This window comes from Ictidomys tridecemlineatus, chromosome 1 (genome assembly GCF_052094955.1).
Source record: "Ictidomys tridecemlineatus isolate mIctTri1 chromosome 1, mIctTri1.hap1, whole genome shotgun sequence".
NCBI classification, from domain to species: domain Eukaryota; kingdom Metazoa; phylum Chordata; class Mammalia; order Rodentia; family Sciuridae; genus Ictidomys; species Ictidomys tridecemlineatus.
In genome coordinates, this window is record NC_135477.1 from 121,370,594 (window position 1) to 121,388,460 (window position 17,867).

General features: G+C 39.0%; 1 pseudogene; it reads left to right on the forward strand.

The window, feature by feature from the left end:
• The first annotated feature begins 13,975 nt into the window (after positions 1-13,975).
• LOC101955582 (growth arrest-specific protein 7 pseudogene) lies at positions 13,976-16,449 on the forward strand (annotated as a pseudogene).
• Positions 16,450-17,867: the final 1,418 nt, after the last annotated feature.

The window sequence follows — 17,867 nt, forward strand, 5'->3', positions numbered from 1 at the left end:
ATTTATGCAATGCCTTATAGGTTTTATTAAGGATTTTAGATTTTACTCTCAGTGCAATGGGAAAACACTAATTGTTTTTAAACATGGTAATAATATGATATTTTAGTCACATCTTCATCACTGTGACCAAAAGACACAAATCTTAGAGGAGAGAGAGTTTATTTTGACTCACAGTTTCAGAGGTTCAGTCTATTGTTGGCCAACTCATTAACTCCGGGCTTAAGATGAGACAGAACATCATGATGGAGGACTGTGGTGGAGGAAAGCTGTTCAGTTCATGACAGCCCAGTAAGCAGAGACAGCATGAGGTGCCAAGGACAAAATATAAATCCCAAATGCATGCCCCCAGAGACCTGCTTCCTCCAGCCACACCTTACCTGGCTACAGTTACCACCCAGTGAATCCATTCAAGTGGATCAATCCACTGATTAAATTACAACTCTCACAGTCTGATCAATTTATATTCTGAACATTCCTATATTATCTCAAGCATGAGATTTTGGGAGACATATCATATCCAGACCATAATATTCCGTCCCTGGTTCCCAAAAGATGCTTATCTCACAGTGCAAAATACATTTAGTCCATTTCCAAGAGTCTGCATCATCTTAACAGTTTCAGAATTTCCCCAAAGTCCAATCTAAAATTTCATCTGAGACTCAAGGAAACTTTTTTTTAAGAAAAAATTTTTAAATATTTGTTTTTTAGTTATAGGTAGACACAATATCTTTATTTTATTTTTATGTGGTGCTGAGAATAGAACCCAGTGCCCCATGCATGCTAGGTGAGCGCTCCACCTCTTAGCCACAACCCCAGCCCCTCAAGGCAAACTCTTAACTGTGACCCCCTGTAAAACTCAAAAGCAAGTTACATATATCCAACATATAACAGCACATAGAAAATATTTCCATTCTGAAAGAGTGAAATGGGAACATAGAAGGGAGGGATGGAACCAAAATCTAGTTGAGCAAACAAGTTTTATAGTTCTGTGTCTAGCATCTAGGGTATATGATGACACAGAGATATTATCTCCAAAGGGCTTTTAAAGCTCCACCTCTATGACCTTGCTAGTTGCAGCCCACATGGCCTCTCTCTTGGCTTGTCCCTGCTTGATTCCTGCAGATTTCCTCAGCAAGTGTTCCACATTACTGGCATCTCTTCATCTTGGGGATCTCCAGAGCAGCTTTGGCTTCCTTCTCACATCTTCATGCATTTCCCTTTCAGGGAAAGCCTGAAGGAATTTCAACCTTGCTACAATTTTCCTGACCTCTAAGACCTTCCTTTGAAAGCTTGTGAAACACTCCATGATCCCCAAACTCCAGCATTCTACATTCCTGCAGCTCCAGCACCCTCTGGTTGATGCCAAGGTCTGTTGCCATCTTGAGCAGTAGCCAAGCCTCCTAGGACCATGACTTCAGCTACCTCTGAGTGCCTGAGTGACTGAGCACAGTGGAAACAATTTTCTCCCATTTGCAGGCAGGGTGTCCCAATGATCTCTTCTCAAAGGAACTTTTACTTTTACCTGTTAAGTAAGGTCTGTAGACAAGTCAAAATAACAGGTGGTATTTTGCCAGGGGAATGTTAGAGTTCATAAACAAGTCTGGACGGTGCCTGGCAAAATGCCAGAGGGAGTGGTTTGAGAAATAACAAAAGCTAGTCATTAAGTGTGGAGATTCCTTATTGGTTGACTGATAAGCTGTGCAAAATGTATAAATAGCTTTGTTGTCCTACAATAAATGGCTCCCATTCCTGCTGTATCCATCTACACAAGTTATTCGTCCCCCCCCCCCCCCTGCTATTTTGCTGCAGCCGGACTGCAGCATTTACCCTTTTGAGCCTCTTGCCAATTCCTGAGATGCCCTCAAGCCATCTTTCATTTTCTTTGGGGGTAAAGTAATTAGCATCTCATTAGCGGTTATAATCTCTTTAACAATCATTGCTCCTTAGCCTCAGTTTTACTCACACTTTTCTGAACCAAACTGCAAAATTTTCAAAAATCTTTTAACTCTGCTTTCTGCTCCTGATATCCCAGTAAACGTGGTTAAAAACCTGACAGTAATACCCATGCCACCCCCTGAATGCCTTGAAATTTCCTCTGCCAGATTGATTAGTCCATCACCTTTAAATTGAGCTTCACAGAAAGTCTCAGGACATGGCAAAATGTAGACAATTTCTTTGCTAAAATGAAACATGAGTGGCCTCTAGTCCAATTTTCAATAGAATCCTCATTTGCCTCTAAAACATTATGAGTATTGTGTGCACTCCTATCAGCATTTTGGTCTTCTGAGTTTCCACCAGAATTTCCCATTGAGCTCTGCTTATAACATCCTAAAGGTTTTCTAACCTGCATCTCTAAACTTTTCAAAATTCCTTTCAAATACCAGCTCTAGAGGCTTCTGAACCACTTGGACAGGTTAGTCACAGCAATAACCCCTTCTTCTCAGTACCAATCTCCATTTTAGCCAGTTTTTCCTTTCTTTGACCAAAAGACCTTACAAGAACAGATTAGGGGAGGAAATTTTTTATTTTACTTCATGGTTTCAGAAGTTCAGTACATGGTTAGTTGACACCATAGCCCTGGGCGTTAAGTGAGGCAAAACATGACAGAAGGGCAAGTGGAGGAAATCAGCTCAGGATACGACAGTCAAGGATAAAATACAAACCACAAAATCACATCCTTGGTAACCTACTTCTTCTAGCCACACCCTACCTGCTTACAATTACGACCCAGTTAATCCATATCAGTATATCAATCCACTGCTTGGCTCTCTTAGAACTCTTGTAACCTAAACATTTCACCTCTAACATTCCTGCATTGTCTTATACTTGGGATTTGGGGGACACCTCATATCCAAACCATAATACATGATTTGTATTATGTCTTTTTAAAAGATATACTTTTTATTGCGATATAACATTCATAACATATACAAATCATAATGTACAGCTCAATAAGCTTTATGGATCAAACATACTCAAATAACTACCACTCAGATCAAAACCTTCAAAATACATACTTGAATCTCTGAAACTTCCCTCAAGCCCCTTCCAATCTTTATCTCCATCAAAGGAACCACTCCTCTCAATTTATCATCTTAACAAAGTTTTTCCAATGATTAAACTTATATAAATAGAATTATACAAAATGTTTTATTTTATTCCTGAATATTTTGCTGAAAAATTGTGTGAGATTTATGTAAATTGTCTCATATAGTAACAGTTTTTTTAAAAAAATTCATTGCTATATATATATTTTTAAAATATCCATAACAATATGTTTATCCATTCTATTGTTGAAGTATTTTTGGATTACTTCCAGGTTTGACTGTGAGGAATATGTCTTTTTGTACACACATATGCATTTCTATTGAGAATATGTCTATGATTGTAATTACTGAACCATAGAATATGCTTATATTGAACTTTGGTTAATGCTGTTCTCAGAGTGGTTGTGTCAATTTACAATTCGACAGAAATGTGTGAAAGTTGGAGTTGCCCCATCCTTTTCTACTCTTGAAAATATCAGCTTTAATTTACTGATTTTGCCACTCTTTTAAATGGGAAAAGGCATTTCATTGTGATTTAAATTTATATTTCTGTTTTTGAGAGAATTTTTTTAATATTTATTTTTTAGTTTTCGGTGGACACAATATCTTTATTTTATTTTTATGTGGTGCTAAGGATCAAACCCAGAGCCCCGCGCATGCCAGGCAAGCGTGCTACCGCTTGAGCCATATCCCCAGCCCCTTAAATTTATATTTCTTTGATGATTAAGGATGTTGAAAACCTTTGCCTATTGGATATTTGACTATTCTCCTTCATTGGTTTGTTTTGAAAAGATTGTTCTGAATTCTATGCTGGAATTATATTAACCAATTTAAAGCACTTGTTTAGTTGTGGTACAATATGAATAAAGTTTGAAGTATTTATGAAAATTTTACAAGTGCTCCTTTACAGAAGGAATGCTACAGAAACACAGGCATGCTGTATAACACAATCAAAATATAATTTATCTGTTGTCAAATTATTACTGAATCAGATTATGCTTTCTTAAAATTGTTGATTTATCCTCTTAATGTAACTCACTCTTGACCTCCCCAATATCAACTTTAAGAAAGTATTGGGCTGGGGATGTATCTCAGTGGCAGGGCAGGTACCTTGCCTGTGTAAACGCCTGAGTTTTATCTCTGGCACCACACATACAAAAAGTGTCATATTGTCTTATGAATTGAATTTATTAAAGAAATTGTGTCCTTTAAATATCATTTCTATGAAAATTTAATGACTGGGGAAGATAAAATGCCATTATGCATGCAATTTAGTTTATAGGTCTCCAGAAAAAGATAACTTTGCTAGTTTTGAAACCAAGTTAGATGAATTCTGAGACATAAATATGTGGAGAAGAAAGGGCATACCCAATTAATGGGATTTCTGGTTCTTTGCCCAGAGAGATCTGCAAAATCATACACTACAAGCTAAATTGCTCTTCTGGAGCAAGTGATTTGTACAACCAGAATGTGAAGGGCTCCACCCAACAATAAATTAACTTTGTGCTGCATGCTTTATTGCTCTGCCCTGCATTCTGGTAGGTTTTCTTTCATGGGTGGGAGAAACCCCCACAGATAGCCTTTGAGAGGTCTTCTGTTTTAAAAGTCATAACTGGGTACAGGAGAATGAAAATTTTCCAGAATGGTGTTTCACTTCCACTTAAGAAAATATTTTCCAAAATGGTGTTTCACTTCCACTTAAGAAAATATTTTACAAACACATTTCTTTCTTGGAGCTGGCTTGCCTTGCTTATTCTCTTTTAAATATCACTCAGCCAAAACTCTTAGTCTTTGCTCTTAGACGTTCCTTCCTTTCTATTCTCTTTCCCTCCAGTTTTTATTCCTAGAGTTGAAAAAGCAGAGCCTTTCTGGTTATTGTTCTAGCACATAGTTATTAGCCCTGAGAAGTAAACTGCTTCTTTTCATTTCTTAAACCTTTATAGTCTATATTTGAGTTCTTACTAGGCTACTTCTGGTCCTTTCACTTTTATTAAGCCTTTTATTCCAAATATTTATGGTTTCTGAAGATGGGCTGGGTTTCTTTTTATCCCTGCTCCTTCCTGCAACAACCACTGCAGTCCCCTCTGCAACCCCAAGCAAAGAGATGTGTCGGCAGAATGCAGTGCAGCCATAAGTCCAAGCCTGACAGGACGGCACTCGGCCAAGTCTCGTGTGCTGCTCTCCTTCCACTACACCCTCCTCGGCTTGGTCTATATTTGAAGAGCTGGGTACTAAATTAATTTCCCGAGGGCAGATGGGGGAGGGAGGAAGAGGGAGTGTCTGAGGGACAAAAACTGCTGTCGACTCGCCCTCTGCTGGTTAAAGATCTGAATCATTGCTGCCAACAGATTAAGAAGGAGAAAGCAATCAGTAAAATGCGGATAAATTACAACTAAAACTCGGCTTAATTTAGCCTGTTTGCCAATATTAAATAGATACGTGTTCGTCTTTAGCCTTATCTATTTCTCCAGCACTGATATTTAATTAGACTTTGACTCTAAACCTTAGACTTAATTAGACTTTGACTCTAAACCTTAGTCCCAGGTAATATATTGTCCTATCCTGAATCCATCTTCATCTGCCCTTGGGTTTTTGCCATTCCAAACTGCTAATTAAAATCCCCCAAGGTATTCTTTTGTCTAGTTAGTCGCTAGGCAACTGGAAATGTGGTACCCAAACCGTCATTTATAGAACACACTCGTGCTTCAATCCGAAGTCTCTTTGCCTAAAATAGTAATTTCATGAGAGAGAGAGAGAGAGAGAGAGAGAGAGAGAGAGAGAGAGAGAGAGAGAGAGAGAGAGAGAGAGACGCTGTTTGTGTTCTTTGGAAAACGGAGAGGAAAAACCCGGTTCGTCCCCATGCTGGTTTCTCATCTTTGTACAAGACAATGTTCTCGCCGCCATAGCTCACACAGACTTTTGTACCGCCTTTGCTGTCTTACGCATTTTGTTGGAATAAACCAAAATGCGGAGTTGGGTAATCAAATGCCTGTACCACAGCAAGACAGCATTTACAACGCACTTCGATTCCAGTGGGTAGTGAGGGGGGAAAACCCACAAGATTTTGTTAATATGGATTTTTATTTACTGTCAGCTAGTTCCTCCGCCAGTCTAAATGTCCCAGATCAAGGGATTCCTACCCCCCCTTCCCTTTTGGCATTGTAAATTAGTCAGTCATGCGGTCCTTGGAGCCAGTTCGGATTGGCCAGTTCCCTAGTCGGGTGAAAATCTCTGCAGCGAGTCATAAGACTAAACTGGGCGGTGTCGCTGTCCGTTTCTAGGGTGCTGAACTCAAGGCGTGGCCAGAGATTTCCTTTACATGACAGCTTCCGGTAGGGCGGGGTCGGGATCGCGTTCAGAAAAAGCGGATCCACCTGCCACCTGGTGGTAGATAAGGAAAATGCAATTTGTAAAGTTCAAAAAGTATTGAGACCCTAAACTCAGAGGACACAAATTGGAGGTCTTGGGAGTTTTAAACCCCCACAGATAGCCTTTGAGAGGTCTTCTGTTTTAAAAGTCATAACTGGGTACAGGAGAATGAAAATTTTCCAGAATGGTGTTTCACTTCCACTTAAGAAAATATTTTACAAACACATTTAAATTTCTCCAAGAATCTCTTCCAACAGGTATTTTATTTTTAAATAGGTATTTTAAAAATCATTTGTGTATATTGGCATTGATAAACACTTACTAAAAATAAAAACAATATATTTTATGGGAAGTAATGCTAAAGAAAGCTTTATCTTGTTATTCAAACACATTTAAGGCAACAGCACAGAGTACTGCTCTGGTCTCTGTTCCTGGAACATACAAAGTTGGATTATGTTTAAAAAGTGGTAAAAAGTAATAGAAATTTTAGGAAGGAAAACTTATTTCTTTTAACTTTCTTTCAACCCTAGTATATAAGCTATCAGACAATTGAAAATATAAAAACTTTGTGGCATGCTTTTTACTATTTTAGACTGTGCATTTTTACACAGTAATGATTAAGTCACTGTGAAATACATATGTATATTTAACTTCAGATGAGGCACTCTTAAGTTGCTTTGCACATAGAGATTCTTTAATAAATAACAAGGAAAAAAATGGTAATGACATGCCTCATTCAAATGTGTTTTTTTTTAAATAAAAAATACATGGAAATGCATATCCTTTTTTTAGAGGCTATGAAGTTAGAATTCCAACTGACCATTTAATTTCTATATCTCTCTTCTTCCCAATCAGTTTAATACTATTTTTACCCATTTGAAACAAATGATTACTGTATAACTGGAACATACAGATCATATTGAGCATTCAGATGTATGCATTATAGTATAAAATCAATTCTAGAAAATTAAGACTGAAGTGAATTTCCTTTACAAACTAACTTATCATTTGCCAGCTAATCAGTGAATAGTTGATAGGTTTAAAAAAATTTTTTTTTCATTTAATCTTCCATGGAAATTAATAGTTTCCATTTCTCTTTTAAGGTTCAAAGCAAAATTTTATTGGCAAAAATATTAATTCCAATGAAATTTTAGGTATGAGTTTGTCAATTTAATTGCCTTTAATTATAAAATATATATCGACAAGAGTTTAATAAGTGGGAGAATTATCACCCTAGCTTCATTTTGGTTAAATTAAAAAGTTTTCAAACACTTCTGGATTTCATGGAAAAACACATATAGCCTCTACTACCAATAGAAAAACAAATAACATGAATAAGGGTGTGAAAGCCATCTGTCTAAAATAAGAGTGTAATATAAGTCTGGCTTATTAGTAGTATTGGTTTATATTATGACTTCTTATATTACTATGGGAGAGGGAAACATTATATGCACATGCACATGTTGAACAATAAGAGGCATTGTTATATAAAGCAGCAGATGGGAGATAAAGAGCAGCTGAAATAAACTGAGCTGCCTAAGAAAGTCTTCCATTCCCCCAAAGCAACCTGTTCCTGCCAAAATGAACAAAAGAGCTCAACTGTATGAGAGGACACAATAGAAGAAAAGAATTCTAAAATAATAGTAAAGATTAAAACCACAGGTGTAAACCTCAGTGTTTTAAATTAAAAATACATCTGTTCCTAAAAATAGACAGATTTTTCAGGCTTAAGAAGTACATGTGAAAGAAAATTAAAGCACCAATAAAATGATTATGATAATAAATATAAATAGTAAAACTCAAAAACTATTTGAAGTTGGGAAATAATAAATAATAATAAAAAAGGAACAAATGGGGGAAGACACTCTAATACTCTAGTTAGGGCATTTTTTTTTCCTGAAGCTACTGAAAATAATGATAAAGTTCTCCACAAAACAATTTCAGAATTATTTAAACCTATGATTTAGATGTGAGTAAATGAATAAATAGTATTTATGTAGTCATAAATGTTAGAATAAATTTAAATCCAAACTAATTTTGTAAACAAGAAATGTAGCATCTCAAAGGACAGATTATAGGGGAAAAATTTGTTATTCAGTTTTGGAGCTTTGGCTTGCTGAATACCTTGAACTAAAGGAGAATGGAAGACTTCAGCAGCAAAGTCTTTCTGACTTTCTCTTGTCCTCCTCTTTCTCTCCCTTAAAAGAATCCATAGAAATGGGAATTTCTTTCTGAAGGCATGTCATGGAAACTAGAAATCTTCTTCCCCAGAACAAGCCATAAGACCCAGAAGTATAGCTCCAAACTCCTGCCTTTCTATGTAAGAACTGGTCATAAGAGAATTCTCTGACTTACCTTATCTAATGGTAGATCATACAATCCTCATTTCAGAGGGGTCCTATCTTTCCCCTGCAGGAGGGAATACTACACAGAGAAGCCAAGAGGAATCTGTGAAGACATACCTTTCTGGGTTTCCCCCCTCAGTCTATAACCATTAGACCCTTTTTGTCCAATAACATTTCTATACAAGTGTCCATTCTTCACCAAACATAAGCATAAACCAGTTCCTCTCAATGTTAGATCATCATATCTGAAGCCCCCAATGTCATGTAAAACTTTGATTACATAAATTTGTTATGTTTTGCTATCTCTAATTCATCTTTTGTTATAGGAGTGTCAGCTATGACTTATGTGAGGAAAGGTATCACATCTTTATGTTTCTACACCACTATGAGGCCAATTGTAATTTTCTGGTTTGCTTAAATGGATTTGCAAAATAATGGTACTTGGGTAATAGTATAATAATTCCAAAATTATTATATGTGTATTTTAAGATTCATATGAGTAAATATATTTATAGTATTAGAAACTTAAGGATTTTTCCTTGGTAAAAGAGAAATATAAACATGAAATGGGGGACAGAAATGAAAAAAACCTATATATTTTGGGAGCGGGTACTGGGGATTGAATTGAAGGGCAATCTCAGAGCCACATCTCCAGCCCTATTTTGTATTTTATTTAGAGACAGGGTCTTCATTGAGTTGCTTAGTGCCTCACTTTTTACTGAGGCTGGCTTTGAACTTGTGATTTTCCTGCCTGAGCCTCCAGAGCTACTGGTATTACAGGTGTGTGACACTGTGCCTGGCAAGAAACCTATATCGATGGACTTAAAGCATAAGCATCATGATTTCATATATACATATGAATGTATATACACACTTAAACAATGTAGTTACAAGTGTGTACTAATTCAAGGCAAGCTTCATCCATGCATGTTGGAAACTATCAGTCTATGAAGTGTTTTGGGAATAACATATTCACATAGTTTCAAAATTTGTCCCCAAAGATCACTAATTAATTTTAGAAAGTATTGAAAGGTAACTTTCCAACTGAGAAAATTTATGGACATGATCATATAAAGAAACCACCAAATATGGGATAAAATTACATAATATGTTGCCTGATGTTATACATTGAGAATGACATAACATCGTCTATGTGATGTTTTTGTGAAACATTTAACCTGAGTCTAATCAATAAGAACCAAACAATTTTAAATTGAGGGATATGTTATAAAAACATCTCATTTTAAATTTCCGGAGTGCAATAATGACATTGAGGTTATGTGGGCCAATGTCCCTGTTTGTAAGAGGTCCATGTTAGGATATTTAGTATGATATATCATAATGTCTGCAACTAATTCCACAGGAAAAGAAAATATTCATAGATTATATAGGTTGGCTATTGTCATATAGTGCAGTGTAATAAAACATCCTGAAATTATTAGCTAAAACAATATTAATTCCCACTCATGCATGTGGAAATCAGCAGACATAGGTTGAGATCAACTGTGTCTTGCTTTCAAAATGCAGATTTACCTAGGATTGTTCCATATGCCTCTCTTCATTCTTTAAATAATGTGCTACCCAGAAGATATTCTTCCCATGAAGGCAGAAGATGAAGAGGACAAACCCAGTTATGTAACACTTTTCAAGACACAACCACAGTGGAAATTTATTCTCTTACAGTCCTGGAAACTAGAAGTCTGAAGTAAGATTCTATTCCTTTTGAGGGATTAGGGGAAGATAGTTCTTTGACACTGCATAGTTTCTGGTGTTTGCTAGAGGTGTTTGGAATTCCTTGACTTAATAAGCATCAATCCAATCTCTGCATCCATTATCACATGGCCATCTTCTGTTTGTGTGCTCAGATAACTCCAAATTTCTCCCTCCTCAAAGGACACCAGTAATTGGATTTAGAGCCAATACCAATCCAGTGGGACCTCATTTTAATTTAATTATGTTGGAAAGATCCTATTTCCAAATAAGATCACAATCACAAGGATCAAAAGTTAGAATTTCAATATCTCTTTCTGGGAAAAAAATCCACAATAGTCTGCTAACATGTCATTTTGCCGCAGTCTGGCTGGGCACAAATAACTGAGCCGCCACGAAGTACTTGTAGGTTCAAACAGTAACTCTTTATTCCCGAACTCTCACCGGCACTCCACGCACACTCCCCAGGAACACTCTCACCCTCCACTGAGCTCCCCGCACACTCTCTCAAAACCCCACAAGAATTCAACGGGAACTCCAAAGAAGCGCCCCGAGGCAGCAGGAGCCTCCCTATTGCCAGACAGCAAAGGTCTATATACAACTGAATACACAGCTTAACTTAACCATCATCATCTCAATGGCTCACTGGTGTCACCTCTTAACCACTCCTTCTGGCAAAATGCCATGTGCCATCCTGACTGTGGCCCTTAACACCATTGGCCAAAACAACTTACATGGTTAAATCCAAAGTTAAGAAGTGGGGAAGTATTGAAGGAAGTTCCCTCCCTGGGCCCTATTATTCATATCCTTTACTCTCTACTGGAGTTTATCCATCATCCATGATTCAGGAGTCATCTTAGGACTGCAGCATGGTGGAATCTATGGAAAATGAAACCCAGATCTGTGTTGTTAATATTGGTCTCCCCCTTAAATGTGATGTACTGGAAATCTTCAGGGACACTATAAGTTACAGGTTAGAAACTTTACTGCCTCAGATACATACTGCTAGATGGGAAGACACACAAACAACCTGAAAAAAAAAAACAAGGGAATAAAGCACTCCAAATAAACCAAGATGCTCCAATAATAGAATTCATTGACAACCCAGTAGAAGAAATGTCAGAGAAGGAGTTCTGAATGTGCTTAGTAAAATTGTTCTGCAACTTAAAGGATGATGTAAGAGAGCAAATACAGAAAGCAAAAGATCACTTCAATAGATGGAGATCCTGAAAAGAAGTCAAACAGAAATTCCTGAAATGAAGGAATCAATAAACCAAATTAAAAATTCGATGGAAAGTATCACCAACAGATGAGACCACTTGGAAGACAGAACCTCAGGCAATGAAGACAAAATACACAATCTTGAAAATAAAGTCGACCATACAGAGAAGATGAAAAATTGTGTGACATTCCCTCACTCAGACACAATCCTGAACAGCAACTGCTAAAGCCAACAGAGTGGAGCTATTGTGACTTGCCACAGTCTGGCTGGGCCACTGAAGCAGGAATAAACTTTATTTCTGAACTCTACCAGCACACTCCACACACGCTCCCCAGGAACTCTCCCAAACGCCACTCGGCTCCTCCAGGAACCACCAACCCGAACTCCCTCCTCCAGCACTTCCCCAACCAATGTGAACTCTCCAGGAATCCCCACGAGAACTCCAAAGTAGAAGATGAAGACCCAGCAGCTGGCCAAGGTGGATAGTAATGCTCGCCTCTCAACCAATACTGTTGGCAAAATGCCAGGGGCCATTCCAACTCGGCTGTGGCTCTCAGCATTAGGGCCTCCCCTTGACAGGACTTATCACACATTCCTGTTGCAGGGTAGCCTAGTCCCCCAATGGTCTCCAAAGAGGAAGTTCAGAGGCTTCCAGAGAGAAATAGGGCCCAGCAGAATGGAAATCCAGCCACAGTTGTAAGTGATGAGAGAGTACTGGGCCTAGGAGCTGGGGACACGGGTAGTTCCTCCAACCCCATCCCCCATCGTGGGTTTCGGGAAGCGTTCCCAATGAATATTTAAAGCTCAGGGCTGGGCCTGATTGAATTTTAATGTGGGTGACTCAAGCCCTGGAGCCCGAGTCCAGGCAATTAGTCAGGAGCCATTAACCTGACGGAGTTCTCCAGCTACTTTGGAGTTCTCATGGGGATTCCTGGAGAGTTTGAATTGGTTGGGGAAGTGCGGGAGGAGGGAGTTCTGGTTGGTGGTTCCTGGAGGAGCTGCGTGGCCTTTGGGAGAGTTCCCTGGAGCGTGTGTGGAGTGTGCTGGTGGAGTTTAGAAATAAAGTTTGTTTCTGTTTCAGTGGCTCGTGATTTGTGCCCAGCCAGTCTGCAGCATTTGGTGGCCTGTGCGGGGAATGCCTGAAGCTCAGAGGGAGAACAGCAGCCGATTTGGATTCCAGAGAGATTAACCAAAGTGATTTCTACAGAACAAAAAGAAGATGATTGGACTCAAATCCATAACAGCTGATATCCTGAGCTATTCTTACATCTGCAACAGTGATTCTCCCACACCTGGAGGCTAATGAATAATGAACACCATTAAGGCCTATTTCAAATGTAAAAAATCTTGAGGCTTGCTTGTGGGAATACCTTCAGACCCATATGCAAGTTACAGAAAAAAGGATGCGATATCCAAAAAAGAGTCAAATCCAGGTGGTAACCAGGATGTCTTTTTTCAATACCTATTTTATTATTGCCCTTTCCCACACCATAAAGTTCTATTTTATTTTTTGAGCTCATATAGACCTAGATTAATGTTTTTCTGATCAGTTTTATTTTTTGACTGTGGAGTTTTTAAACATTGCAATGGAGATTTCACCTGTGTAAAGCTACAAGGCCTTTACTATTGTCTTATGTGTTGTATGTTATGTGTGCACACTTGTGTTTTGTGTTGTATGTCTGTATGTGTGTGTGTCCATATATTATATATGAGGAACGCTCCTGAAAAAATGGATCTGAATTTTTTTATTCACGTGATTAAAATGGTTTAATTTAAATTGGGTAAACAGCTGTTGAGGATTGTTTTAATATGTGAACAAATAAGGACGTTAACAGATCTGTTTGTTTACTTTCACCTTTCCTTTTCATTATATTTAATAATTCTGTTCAGGATAATGTAAATTGTTCAGAAAATTGTTTTCTTAGTGCCTGTTGGAATGTTACATAATTTTTTTTTAGCCATCATTGCCAGAATTCCTATCTTCATTCCAGTGTTGGTGAAGACAAAGATAAAACCAAACTACAGCTTCTTCGATAGCTATCACAGTAAACTGTATAAACTGATGCATCAATGAATAATAATTCAGCAAATAGTGCTCAATCAAAGAGTCAATTTACTTTGGGAGGAAATGGACATATTGATAGATTCATCTGTTTTGAACTGCTTGCAGAATTTGCCTGGACTATGTATCACTTGTATACATTGTGAACTATCTGTTGGTGCAGCAAATTGTGGTAGTGCTGGCGTATCTTTGCTGATGGTGTCACTGGTTGTACAATTTTTCCAAAGGAGACGTCAATTGGCTTGGTGTCGTGGCAGTGACTGACTACTTCTGTGCTGATAAGAAGGACCTCCAAGGCAATGGCACCATGGCTGGGTTTGAACTGAGGCTTCAAAAGCAACTGAAAGATAAACAAATGCAGAAAGAAATATCTGAATACACCTGAGAGAGGATAAAGATTGAAGAAGAATATGCAAAGAACTTGGCTTCACAGGAGGAAGGCTCCCTAGAAAAAGTGTGGACTCAGGTGAAGAAGAGCTTGGCAGATGAAGCAGAAGTTCATCTCAAGTTCACCACCAAGCTTCACAGTGAGGTATAGAAGCCCTAATGAACTTTCGTGAGTACTTCAAGAAAGATATAAAACAATGTGACCACCATATAGCTGACATCTGCAAACGACTTGCCAGCTGCTATGCATTGGTGGAGAAGGCCCAGAAAGCCCTCACAGAGCAGTAGAGAGACCTGAAGATGAAAACCCAGCAGCTGGAGATAGAGGAGGATGTCAAGAAGGCATGGAGGAAGTCCACACAGACTGGCTATGACCTCATGTGCTGTATGAACCTCTACAACCAAGACAAGTCCAAGAGGTTTGAAGATATGGTGGCCACCACTTAGGAGCTGGAGAAACTAGAGGTGGAGAGGGTGGAGATTATCTGGCAACAACTGTGCCAATACACACAGCTACAGCATGAGACAGAATGTTCAACCAAAGCATAGTCCAGCCTGTGAACCAACTGCTTCAAAAAGTGGACCTGGACAAAGACAGAGAGCTGTGGGTCAGAGAGTACAAAAGGGGCAACTTTCACCTTGTGTTCATAAAGATCTAGACATGCCTGTGAGGCTCCCCAGGAGGAGGGGCCCTACCCAGGAGAGAGGCTGGGTGTCGTGGAGGGGAGCTGGTGCTCTTGCTGGGTGAAGCTGCCCTCCCACCCATTTTCCTGTCCACTGAGGAGAGGAGAGAGCTGGTGATTCTAGAAGGGTGATCTGGATGACCCCAGCTGGGAGAATCCCAAATATTCCCAGGCCGAGAAGACAGATCTGCAACTTTGCCTTTGTCTCCAAGACTGAAACCCCACTAGCCCTGTGCCTTGCTTGTTGCTCTGAGAACAAACTGAGGCTGGAACTTTGTGGTCCCTGCTGAGTTCCACATGGGGTGGCCATCACACACTTGTGCCCTTGGATGCCACAAGGCCCATCCTCTAGCTGGTCCCTTTATCTCTGGGGCTTTGGAAGGTCAAGGGAAGGCTGTATCTACCTCCAAGCCTACCTTCTGATAGGATCAGAATCATGAATAGAAGTTGTCATCAGCTCAGCCTAGAATCCTTTACAGCCTTCTCTCTCTATTTTTCTCATTGCATTCTGGGGACCTAAGTGTGGCTTTTCTTGGCCCACTTTTCATCCTCATGGGTCTTGATAAGGCCTGTTTTCTGTCTTCCTAGACCAACCCTCCCTAGAGAGGTCAGGATGAAACTATCTCATCCTACAAATTAGCCCCAAGTCAGAGCATTGAATCACGGTTCCTATCAGACCAGGCATGTCTCTGAAGTCTCTGGAAATCCTGATCCATCCATTCTTCAGTTGCTTTCTCAAGGCAGTTCCATCTCCACCCTGCCATCCCTGAACAGTCTCACTAGAGGAAGCTTTCCAAAGTTCTCAGCCAGCAAGACCTCTGTCGGATGTGTGCATGTCCAAAAGCTTTGAGGAATGAAGATAAACTAGCTCAGCTCAGAAACCATATAGAGCTGGGTTAGTCCCACATGGGAGACAGGTTGGGGCAAGTCTTTTCTCATCTCCCATATGGCTCCATCCATGCTTGATGGGACTTGGACTACTGTCCCTTATATGAGCATTGCAGACTCTTGTGGCCACAGGAGTTCATTGCTATCCAGGTAAGTCTGCCACCTGGGTCTCCAGCGCTTCTGAACTTTTTAGAGCTTTGTGCCAAGCCCTCATTGGTGTTAGCACCTCCTATCTCTCTCTGTCCATTTTCCATGGAGAAGCTTGGGCCAAGTGTGACTGGGGGAAGATTTTAAGCACTGCTGCTCATTTCATCCCATCATTTCATTTTTCTACTACAGCAAATATGATGTCCACCATATTAACCTAGAGAACCAGTCTGAGAGGTCTGGGAGAAAAAATTGACATAGTGAGCAAGGAACAGATTCTAGCCAGAAACCCATGTTCTGAGAGTCTACCTTTCTTCATCTTTCCCATTGATGGCTTTGGACTTGATTCTTCCAACTCCATGGGAACAGAATTCTACAAGCACAACTCACTGAACCTTCCTTCAATTTTACATGTTAACAATGGATGACATTAATCTTGAATCTTTTGGCATTTCTTCCATTGAAACAGAATTGCTTTCTCATAGTTTATATTAGAAAGATGTCCCCCTCAGGGATATACAAAATTACATACAAGAGGAAGTGAGGGGAAAGGGAAAAATAATACAAGGGGGAGAAATGAATTACAGTAGAGGGGGTAGAGAGAGAAGAGGGGAGGGGAGGGGGGATAGTAGAGGATAGGAAAGGCAGCAGAATACAACAGACATGAGTATGGCAATATGTAAATCAATGGAAGTGTAACTGATGTGATTCTGCAATCTGTATACGGGGTAAAAATGGGAGTTCATAACCCACTTGAATCAAAGTGTGAAATGATATATCAAGAACTATGTAATGTTTTGAACAACCAACAATAAAAAAAAAGAAAAAAAAAGAAAAATGTCCAATATACTAAAGCAAACCAAATCTTGTCACTTTTCTTTTTTTAAAAAAATTTAATTGATTTTTCTTAAAAAAATGAATGACAGCAGAATGCATTACAATTTACAATTCTTATTACACATAGACAGTACATTTTTTCATATCTCTGGTTGTATATAAAGTATGTTCACACAAATTCATGTCTTTATACATGTACTTTGGATAATGATGTCCATCACATTTCACCATCTTTGCTAGCCTCCTGCCCACTCCCTTGCCCTCTTACCCCTCTGCCCTAACTAGAGTTTGTCTATTCCTCCCATGCTTCCCCTCCCTACCCCACTATGAATCAGCCTCCTTATATCAGAGAAAAAATTTGGCATTTGTTTTTTTGAGATTGGCTAACTTCATTTAGCATTATCTTCTCCAACACCATCTATTTACCTGCAAATGCCATGATTTTATTCTGTTTTAATTGCTGAGTAATATTCCATTGTGTACATATGCCACATTTTTTTATCCATTAATCTACTGAAGGGCTTCTAGGTTGGTTCCATGGTTTAGCTATTGTCAATTGTGGCTGTGTCCCTGTAGTATGTTGTTTTTAAGTCCTTTGTGTATAGATCAAGGAGAGGATAGCTGGGTCAAATGGTGGTTCCATTTCCAGATTTCCAAGGAATCTTCATACTGCTTTCCATATTGGCTGCACCAATTTGCAATCCCACCAGCAATGTATGAGTGTACCTTTTTTCCCCACATCCTTGCCAACACTTATTGTTTATCTTCATAATAGCTGCCATTATGATTGGAGTGAGATGACATCTTAGAGTAGTTTTGATTTGCATTTCTCTAATTGCTAGTAATGATAAGCATTTTTTTATATTTGTTGATTTATTGTGTATCCTGTTCTGAGAAGTATCTGTTCAGATCCTTGGCCCATTTATTTATTGGGTTATTTGGTTTTTTGGTGCTTGACTTTTGAGTTCTTTATATACCCTAGAGATTAGTGCTCTATCTGATGTGTGAGCCTAAATCTTGTAACTTTTCTTACTGAAACATCCCAAGCACAAAAACCAGTGTGAAGGTGTTCACAAACATGAAGGCTGGGGTTTGGTGAGATCTGTCCATGATTGGAAGAGGACCACTCCTTTGAGATCTGGGCTTGGACCATAACACCAGCTATCAATT